Source organism: Cylas formicarius, unplaced genomic scaffold, assembly GCF_029955315.1.
Source record: "Cylas formicarius isolate icCylForm1 unplaced genomic scaffold, icCylForm1.1 PGA_scaffold_6__28_contigs__length_40554024, whole genome shotgun sequence".
NCBI lineage: Eukaryota > Metazoa > Arthropoda > Insecta > Coleoptera > Brentidae > Cylas > Cylas formicarius.
The window spans coordinates 34,126,122-34,136,823 of NW_026844347.1; the positions used below are offsets into that span (position 1 = coordinate 34,126,122).

At 32.8% G+C, this 10,702-nt stretch overlaps 1 protein-coding gene across 1 annotated transcript in view; it reads right to left on the bottom strand.

Annotated features, from left to right (window-relative positions):
• The window catches only part of LOC132703768 (patched domain-containing protein 3), a 60,430-nt gene extending 50,436 nt beyond the window's left edge, over positions 1–9,994 (bottom strand). The window contains exon 1 of the mRNA XM_060673218.1: positions 9,690–9,994. The gene's annotated coding sequence lies outside the window, so the exon portion shown is untranslated. The remainder of the gene's footprint in view (positions 1–9,689) is intronic.
• Positions 9,995–10,702: the final 708 nt, after the last annotated feature.

Genomic DNA, 10,702 nt, shown 5'->3' on the forward strand with positions numbered 1-10,702 from the left:
TTATCACATTCCAAATAGGGTGGTTTATGCAATTTAGACTGTTTTTTTCGAAACAAAATAGCGTTTGACTTATCTTTATTTAAAATTAATTTGTTTTCTTTAAACCAACTTTTCCAAACAAGTTACTACCATTGTTCAGAACCTGAGTAATATCTGTACCTCCCACAAGTAAGTTTGTGTCGTCTACATAACACACAATGCTTTGGTCCTAGTATACTGCCTTGTGCGATACCATATAAGCTTTCTTTAGATTGTGAGTAGTGAGGGCGTCCATTTTTCATAATTCGATAAATAGGATCTAAATAGTTCGAACACTTGTCCTCGGACACCATACAATTCTATTTTTTTAAGGAGTAGATCCCTGTCGATGCAGTCATAGGCTATAGACAAATCCAAAAAAATGCCAAGTGACATACCGTCATTTTCGATATGTTTTAAAATTGTTTTAGTAAACTTAAAAAGTGCAGTTTCAGTGGATTTGCCAGACGTATATCCATGCTGATGGTCTCTAAGCAAGTTACACACATACTGCTACTTCAAGTATTTTTGAAAAACCAGAGAGAAGACTGATTGGTCCGTAATTATCCGTATCTTCCGGGTCACCCTTCATATATAATGACTTGATTACAGCTGTTTTTAATTGATCTGGAAAAATTCCATATTTGAAATTTTTGTTTAATAAATGACTAAGAACATTGTTAATATAGGGCACTGTAACTTCTTAAGTACTTTGATATATTTGATATAAAAAACATGGTTTTCTTTAAAAGGACACCCCGTAACTATATTTTTTTAATACGTGTACTGAAACTATATTCAAAACCGAAAAATTTCTAGAAAAGGCGTATCTTGTTATCATGCCTGAGCAATTATTATTGTTTTCTAACTGCTAAAAATAATATGCCGGACTTTAAGCTTTAGGAACTAAATTTTTCTTGCAATTCAGCAATGGCGGAAAAATACCGTCGCACTTTTGAAGACCTTGTCCGAATTTATCGTTCTTGAACGTTTTTAATGAAAAGTTGATTTTTTTCACGCCCGACTAGATTAACTATAGACAGTTTGAAGGCAAATCTCAATGAAAAAGTGGTTACGTAAAGACCGTTCCAGGAACCGAATGCCTAAAAATGGCGCCTACATGTGTTAAATTTACCGACCAAACAATAAACCGCAATATAATTTTATATACATTAGCGATGGATTAATGCCCGGTGATAACGCATTTAATGTTCCATTCTTCCGCCGCATTGTATACTATAAATAGTTGTTTATTTCAATGTAGGTCCTCCGTCATATTCGCCGTTTATACGCACATAATTTGCCATTAAGCAATCAAGCACTTACAGATACGGCACTGAATGAGTGCCGGAGTTCTCAACGAAAACGGCATTGCGATTGGTTTCGGCTGCTTTAGCAAATTAACGATCTCCAAATTGTTTTTCTTAATTAAACATAGCTTATAATATTAAACACACAAAAAATGTATACAAATTCATTGCATTTTTAGAAAATTGAAAAAGAAAGCAAACATTTCAAATTATTTGAATAGTACTGCGGTAGGGAACTGGTGGTCTTTGAGGAAATTATGAAGTTTTATGATTGAATCTTGAAAAAAGAGAGAAAATAATTACAAACATCAGTGTAATGGCTTTTTTTTAAGATTTTTAAAATCTAATTCTTTTCTTGGTTATTTAGGTTGTTTAGGTATCATTTCACTATTTTTTTATGTTTTTTGTTAAGAACAAAACATATTACAGATAACGAGTCGAAGTTTATTAAAATGCGTTAATTCTTCTTTATTTATCTTTATCTTAACAGTTACGTGAAAAAGTATGAAACAGGAAATACACCAATAAGGGTGTAGCTGGGAAAAGCATATAGTTTTTAGATCGCTTTAAAAGTGCCGCCCTCTGGCGGCAATCTTGGTAATCTGGAAATACTATTTTCACTGTCAATGTTTTGCAGTACTTTACGCGTTTATATACACTACCCGATACAGTAATTACATTAACTTTCTCAAAACCTTATAGTTTTTCCAAAAATGCGTAATTTTAATCAAATACAGTATTTTCCTGTGCTACCACCCTTCACAAGTTTTGATATTGTAAATTTTGGAATTCGGTTTTTGCCAACTTCTTCACCCTCAATTGTGGCACAAGTAGTTGTCATCGGTGTCAATGAAAAAGTTATAAAAAAAGGTGTAACCATAAGAACATTTTTCACTTTTTGGCATTGTTTTACTTTACACCCTATTTGAAGTGTGCACACTTGAGGAGAAATAACGTTTTCTCTTGTTAACTGGCAAATTCAGCGATAGCTATGGACTTAACTTACTTATGTTTAAAGCGTAGACGGTATTGCCTGGAGTTTCTAAAATGGCCAATATTGTGAGTTATGAATTAAAAAAAATAATATTTGCTTCTATTTCACAATGTTTGAATTGTCACTTTTTAAATATTTTGTTTCTTGTTTGTTCTAAAATACATACGGCATACTATGGTCGTTCCATATTTGAAGATAATTTTTTGTAGCAGAGGCGCTTATAGTTCCTGAAACTTCATTCTTTATATTTTAAATAACGAAAAAGTTTCCAGAGAGATGCAAAGATTGGTGCAGAAGGATAACCACCACCCTACACTTACCATCTCCCTTAAAATGAACACTAGTAAAAACAACTTGGTGTTGGTGTAACTTGGAATTTTATAGAAGCCCCTACAATGAATTGCGTTCGAATATTAAGACCCATATTGACATTGTTTACAGGAATTATTTAGCTCGAGTTGAGAAATGTGTATCTCAAGTAAGCTTTGCTCGTTTATTAATTTCAAAAAATCTTCTCTGTCGATACCTGACACGCTTGAAGACAACGACCCTAACGCGTTTGTCAATTATTTAAATGGCGTCTTCGCTGTGACTTCTGGACAGGATGGTTCATGCATTATTTTGAGCATTCAAGAATACAGTATACCATGGTGTTTTTAATCAGTGGAACTTCAGCATGGTTTCTTTAACCAACATAGTAATTTGGCATGCTTCGCTCAATTTACCTGTCAAGCCGACTTCAAGTGGATGCATTATACACTGACTTGCGATAGGGTTGACCATGATATTTATCTTCACACACTTGTGGGGTGCAAGGATATGTCATATGAGTTCATTGCCACAAGTGGGGTTCCGTAAGGGAGTAACCTCGGAGTAATTTTCTAATTTTAATTTTGACGATTATTGGTATATGGAGTAAATTACTAATATTTACAGATGATATGAGTTGTCCCTAATCAAGATGATTGTCACCTTCCTCACAGGGATCTTGTTGACTCTTGATGTAAACTCAACAGATAGCCATTGCCATTCTGTTGGTTGTATTGGTTTTGATTATTTTCTAGACAATATAAAATTAAATCGAAGTGATGGCTCCAAAGATTTGGGAGTTGTATTTGACATTCGGAAAGCAAGAGAATTTACTTTAGTTATGTTAGTTACATCTATGCTGGAGTATAGCGTCATCATATGACAGCCTATTTTGAATAAATATATTATTCAGTTAGAAAAAGTTCAAAAGAAATTTTTAAAATATCGAGCTTTCAAGTGTGATGGTGTATTTCCACAGAGATATTTGGATCACAATGTTCTCTGAAGGCGATTTGAAATACCGGCTTTACTTAATCGTCGGAACTATGCGTCAGTTCAATTTTTATTTAAATTATGTAGATCTCTTTCGGTTTCGGTTTCTACATTCCTTCGCGGGCAGTCAGAACATCTCCAATATTCCACCTTCCAACCCCTCCACAAACTTTTTGACTAGAAGTCCACTCTTTAAAGCAATGGACATTTTTAATTATATTTATAGTGTCAATGATCTCTCAGTTTACTTTGGCATTTTTACGTTGCAGATGATTATTATAGATTCGGTTCTGTTTTTTTTTGTTTATGTATGTAAAGTTCTGCTGCGTTTTCGGTATTCGGAATTTTCATTCGACCTGGTAATTATATTTAGCGTATTAATTATATTGTCAATTTCTCAAAGAAACTTCTACAGGCTACTGTAATACTTTTTACAAAACTTCTGGATTCTTCCTGTGTCGGTTTTTGATGAGTCGAACTTGCTAACGTTTCGCCAATCATCCTGTTGGCTTCTTCAGAGCTTGACTGAAAACTGGCTCGTATTTTACTCTGTACCTGCTTATATATATTATATATAAAGAGCCTTACGACTAAGACAAAAAAACTCATCAGCTGTTGCCGAACACACTCATGAAACCGGGCATAAAATTTTATTCGATAAAACTAAAATTCTTGCATGTTCTTCTACCAACTAAAAATCCGAGAGTCTATAGAAATCTATAGACAACCTAACAATCTTAACCGCGACTCAGGTCTCTACCTGTCACCAATTTGAAAATCGGTCATTTAGCTCAGCCCCCCTCAAACGATATCCAGAAATTTTGTAAAAAGTAATTGTCTTGTCATTGGAAATTATATCTGTTAGGCCATAAAGCTTATAATTATTATTATTATTATTATTAAGACCAAAACTAACCAAATCTAACTTTTAGTGTAACGTTAACAAAAACAAGAACGTGTCAAAAGAAAAAATGTTGAGTTCAAAATAAAGTCAGAAAAATTTGCCTATAACTTATTGAAGGAATTGAAACGTTTTGGTTAGTTTTCTATTCTCGCTACAATTTGGGCTTGAAAAACCATTCAACAATTATTATCATCGGAAATTGAACAATTATGTTGGGCTACTCCTCGAGATGGTTGATCTTAATGGAAACATAACGTAAATATCTAAATTCCTTATTGGCGTTTAACTATGGTAGGCAGCTCTTATGGAGATGCCTATGAGGATCGTTAACGATCTTTAGGTCAGTTACGCAACGTAACGCGGAAGCTAAACCGTGAAGCAAACTAAATTCCCCGCTCGACGGCTCGTTATCTAATAAAATGTCCGAACGATTTGAAGCGCAGACAATATTTCCTCAATTTATTGCCTTTTCCTATCGACTTTTGGAACCTGCCGCATTTCTCGGAGAATTAGTTATCTTTCAAACTCGTAAACGAACACCGAAAATGTTTACAAGGGTTTCGTGGAATCACATTGACGACCAGAATTCAATAAATTTTCTTCGAGTTGAATTTTCTTTAAGGGTCAGGTAGATTCGGCCCACCCGCTGCCAAATCTGACATGCGCTCCACCCCTATCTAACTTTATGTACCTGTTTTCTGAAAAGGACCTCGCCCTCGTCTACCTGGTAGGCGAGAATTCCTGGAGTCACTTCGTACATTGATTTCTACACGTGCATAGAAATAATCGTCACCGAAACGTTTAGACGGTGAAAAGCATAGTCCTAAAATTCTTGTTACTTTTTTTGTTATTTTTCGAAAGTATCTACGTTCGTATAACAATTTTATATCTCCTATATGACCAGCGTCGAAAAAAAAATTTGTTTTGTCTGTCCATTATCCGTTCGCGTCTTTTAATTTTTCCTGAAATTTGCCTCCCTTTTTGCCACGAGATAGATTAGCTTATAAAAAATGGCCTCGATCCGACCTCGGTATCCACCTTTTTTTTGGTGATTTTGGAATGTTTTTTGAACATTGCTATGAAACACGATAAGTGTCTGAAATTTGAAGCATTTGAAGCAATCGACTTCATATTTAACGCATACATGCAGCTTGACCCCGTGATGGAACCTGTTGACAATTGGTTGGGCTGTGGGGTCGGGAAGTTTTTTAAAAAAATTAAAAATCGCGTTTGCAAGGGTCTACAAAAAAAACATTTTTCAAAAAACATTTACAATACCAGCAGATTCGGGTCCATAAACTTCTATTCTTGACAATTTTTTGAAAATGTACAGGCTGCGCCGCAAATTAAAAAAAAACTGGAAACTGGAAAATTATTATTATAACTAAAAGACCGCGTTTCGCAAAACTTTTGTATTTAAGGTTGTGTTCAAAATATTAAGTGCTATATTCAAAAATTAACAGGTACCTTAAGTTTGCAGCTACCGACTTCAGATTTGGCAGAAGCATGGATGTCAATACTTGCATTTCATCGAATTATATACAGGGTGCGTCGCTCGTGAGCAAAAAAAATCTAAAACATCCTCAAAATTTCCGTTTTTGCGGGTTAATTATTGGGGATAAATGAAAAACTGCTAAAGATGCGATAATTTGATTTGAACCATATCGTAAACTGTGTCGAGAGAGAGTTTCAAGTTTCATCAATTACACAGAGCGCGAGAGATATTTGAAAAAATATTCGACAACGCTATTGTTTGTACAAATTTTAATATTTAACGAAGTTTGCCGTAACTTTGAGGTTCGGCGTGACTTGAAAGACACTTTATACAGGGTGTATGCACAATAATTTGGAATTTTCAAGCACCTACCCAAAACTAAAAGCGGATATATAAAATCAGGAAAAAAGGATACAATAGAACTCTGGACATCATCGCTCAATATGCACAAAGAAGACTTTTTTCCATTTCATACAGACTTAATTAATCATTGAAATACTTATAAAAGAATTTCGCAATTTAGGAATTTCGAAAAACTTTCTGGTTGGAAGGCCCATGAGTAAACTGAAATTGAGGACATAAAAAGATAAATATAAAAAAATAGAATATGAGTGTAACAGAAGTTTTTAGAAAGGTTGCATGAATGAATTAAGTATATTTATAATATTGTGACAATATTTTTTAGCATTTTTTCACATTCATGGGGCATGTTCTTCAGTCGAGGGTAAATATTTCCTCAATAGCTAATTGTATTATTAAAGAATATCTATTTATTTTACTTAAGGATCTGTTACTGTAAAGTTTTCTGAAAGTCATTTAGAATAAACTAATGAGCTGAAAAGCAAAGAGATGATCAAAAATTAACTGCAGGAGTTTTGATTGAATTTAAGGAAACTCGGGAGGTTGTGATACTGGAAATGTAGGTTTTATTGTGGATTTGTTAGATATTATTTTGCAAGAAATGCATGTTGATTTTTTTTCTATAAAAAAAAGAAAATTGAGAAGTAAACCTACATTCCAAATGAGAAGCAAAACTTATTATAATTTGGGTTTTATATGTATGTACAAACATTTTATTGGCGTTAAAATAACTGTATACTTCAACTAGTGTTTACTTATGTTCAATTTATTAATTTTTATTATTTACAGACATCATAGCAATAAGAGCTAAATTGTAAAACGCATATATGCCGAAAAAAAATAAATGATCGGATTTACTCTGAAGTAAAATAAAAATATGCAGGTATGCAATAAGAAAGCCACTGGTGGAAATAAAAATATGGCACATCAGAGTTGGCCAAAGATGTTATTAAAAAATAATGTGTATAGGGAATATTGATGCCTTTAAATATGGATTAATTTTTTTTCACATATTGAAGACCAGTTTTGACTGTTCTTTCCTTATGGTTTTTTTTTCATAAATTCAAATAAAGGCAGCGCCAACTTTTGTCCGTTGAAGGGTTTAACACTGATTATTTTCGGGAACTCTCCATGTCACATTAATGACGTTGACTTTTTTGTTTTTTGTATGTTTTTATTCATCAATAATTACTAACGTCTCTTGTTGGAGTTTAAAAAACAAATAGCTGTGTCTGTCTTCTTTTAAAGGGAAACACTTAATTTAAGAATAAAGAAATGGAATCGTAATAAATTTTGCGAAGATCAAAAAATGTCTTTGTGCTGCTGCACCCAATAGAAGAATATAGCTTCAAACAATTTCTTGTCACTTTACGTGATCGGATTTGCTTAGGAAATAAATAGGATAATATTTTCCAAAATATGAAGCCACTGGTGGAAATAAAAATAAACAGTGAATTGACTAGTTTTTATAGCAGAACCAGATTTTTTTCTCATTGCTAAACTGACGTTTAAATTTTAAGTATATCTACATAATTTGCAACCTGTACACTTAACTGCCACATCGGACGGTCAAATATTCGAATGCTTTATTAATTACACACATTTACCGGAATTTCCAAATTCGTTACTTCGATTTGCGATTTCGATTCATTAAATATGCCATTAAAATGATATTCAAGCTGCCCTACATATCGAAAACTTTCGTGGAACGGCATTAGATTAAATTGAAACGCAGAAAATATGTAGTTTAAAGCAGGGTGACATTTTTGCTAGTAAATTCACCATTAAAATAATTGTAAAGTCAATATTTTGAAAAATTTCGGGAGTCGATATTACTTTTTTAACAGATTCTTGAAGTCTTGTCGATAGTGGGTATAGAAAGTAATTTTTGACGTAAAATTTAAAACACTTTAGCAGTGATGCGGGCCTTAAACTCTTTGTTTGTCCTTTAATTGAGTTTTTTAAAACTTTGATTTAAAAAAAAAAACATTGCAATTTTCAGTGAATGATTGTGGCTATGGAACTGATGGAAAGAAAGATACATTAATTATGCTTCCATAAACTATATTCTTTTTGTTCCTTTGGAACTTGTTACTATCGATTGAAAGAATTATATGTTAACATAGAAAATTTGGGGAATACTGCGAAAAAATAAACAAAAAAATATCTATTCCTTATAGAAGTACTGAATACCCTTAGGGCTGTGGCCGTTCAAATTCTTATGTCAACTGATGGTCAATTGACCAGCAAATACCACCAAATTTATATTTATTTATTTATATTGTGCATTACGTTGCCGTCGCATCGTTCTGGAAATCAAAGTGGAGTCGATATTATCATTGCATCGTATTCGGATATTCCTGGAATAGGGTTATAGGTAAATTTGACATCACGAACGCATAATAATTTAATATAAAATATATATTATTACATAAATAATGATAGATAACGCTCTACAATTGCGAGATGTTATTTAAAACATTTTTCGACGAGTCAATTAAGAAATGATCCATTGACCGGCCCCAACACTAGTTTGCCCACAGCACGGACGACTATAAAACGTTTGAGAACGGACGTCTAGCGGACAAGCTTGATATTTCCCAAACTACTAAGTAAAAATCGATAAAAAAGTATTTTCAATATATTTTATATCTATATTTATATAAAAAAAACGAAACTATTATTTGTTTTAATTTATTAAAATATCGATATCGATATGTCAATAATTCAATCAATTCTAAAAATGTTAACAAATCAAAATTGTGTATAATTTAATCTCCATAATCTTCAAATGTTGAAAAAAAAAATGTATTAAACTTACTAATAAGGGACACATTTCTAATATCAATGGAAAAGGCATCACATCAGCCAAACAGCCATAATAAAGTAATTAATCCAAAACGACAATAAGCAAATAAAAACGTTTAACTCCACAGAAAGTTTTAAAGTTTGCGTCAAAAATTCGTTATTCATAATATTGATTGTTAACTTTCATAACACGAATGATAATGCCGTTAAAGTTATCGATAATACTGAGAAAATACTAAAATCGGATTTAAGATAACAATTCATATATTCAATCAAAATTTTGAACGATGAATATTATATTTAATCGGTATTTATGATATGATTATAAATATTATTAATGGACATTTTCGTATTCAAATAAGCACAATGCCCTTTTTCTTATTGAAATTGTATGTTTTTTTTTTTATTAAAAACTACTTAGTCAATTTGCACATTGCAAAAAAAGAAGTATCTTTTGATAAATCGAAGTTTCCACCGAATTCGCATTTTTTTTCTTACCTTAATCGTCCGGATATCGAGTAATCCAAAATGCGATACAAATCACTCGCAAAAACGTAATTAAACCAACAAGAGCGAAACAATTATTATTCTATACCGCAACCTCTCGGTTTTGAGCGGCAAAAAAAAACAACGCGAAAGGACCAACAACACCAGTCACCGGCGCGATTTTTAATTCAAACTTTTTTCGTAACCCGCCCGAATCAAAAATCGAAACTTTCGCGTAAAAAAAGAGTCGGCTTTGAAATCCGCGTCGCGCGCTTCCGTATCTTTCGCTCGCGTTCGACGGACAAGCGCCAACTTTGATCGACACCGAAGAACGATATACTTTTAGCTGCTGGACTACGCCAGGCCGTGGTAGAAGTTGCTGGTCTCTTGCGCTTTCGGTAGAGGTGGTGCTTTATCGACGTCGTCGATATAGGTCTCGGTACTTCTAACAAATAACATGCGTTTATTTTTTAAGGGTGCCGACCAATCAGAACGAGGCGGCTCACGGCGCCAAATTTAAACTGAATCGATCACCCCATGCAGCGGCTTTTTTAGCGATTGTGAACCTTTATTTTGCTTATTTTTGATGAATAAACGTTAATTTATTGTAAATTGTCTTTATAGAATTTAAAATAATGTGTTTAATACTACTTTTATGCAATCAATAATATAAAATGCCTTATATTTTTTAGAATTTAGCTTTTATTTCTATTTTTCTCTGTTGATGTATACACATAATTCAATTAAACGTGAAAATAATAATAATAATAATGATATATTTCTAGATAATACAGGGTGACTCAACGATGATTTCATTGGTTTCAAAAGTTATGTGAAAATGTAAAATATAAAAGTTGTGAAGACTGTTAGAATGCACAAATAGTATACGGGGTGGCCCAAAGAAGTGTGACGAATAAAACACAGATTTTTTTAAATGGAAAACCCTACTTTTGTATTTTTTTTCTATTCCTTTAAAATTATTCAACTTTTTTTTCCATACCAATACATACCTAAACTAACATATA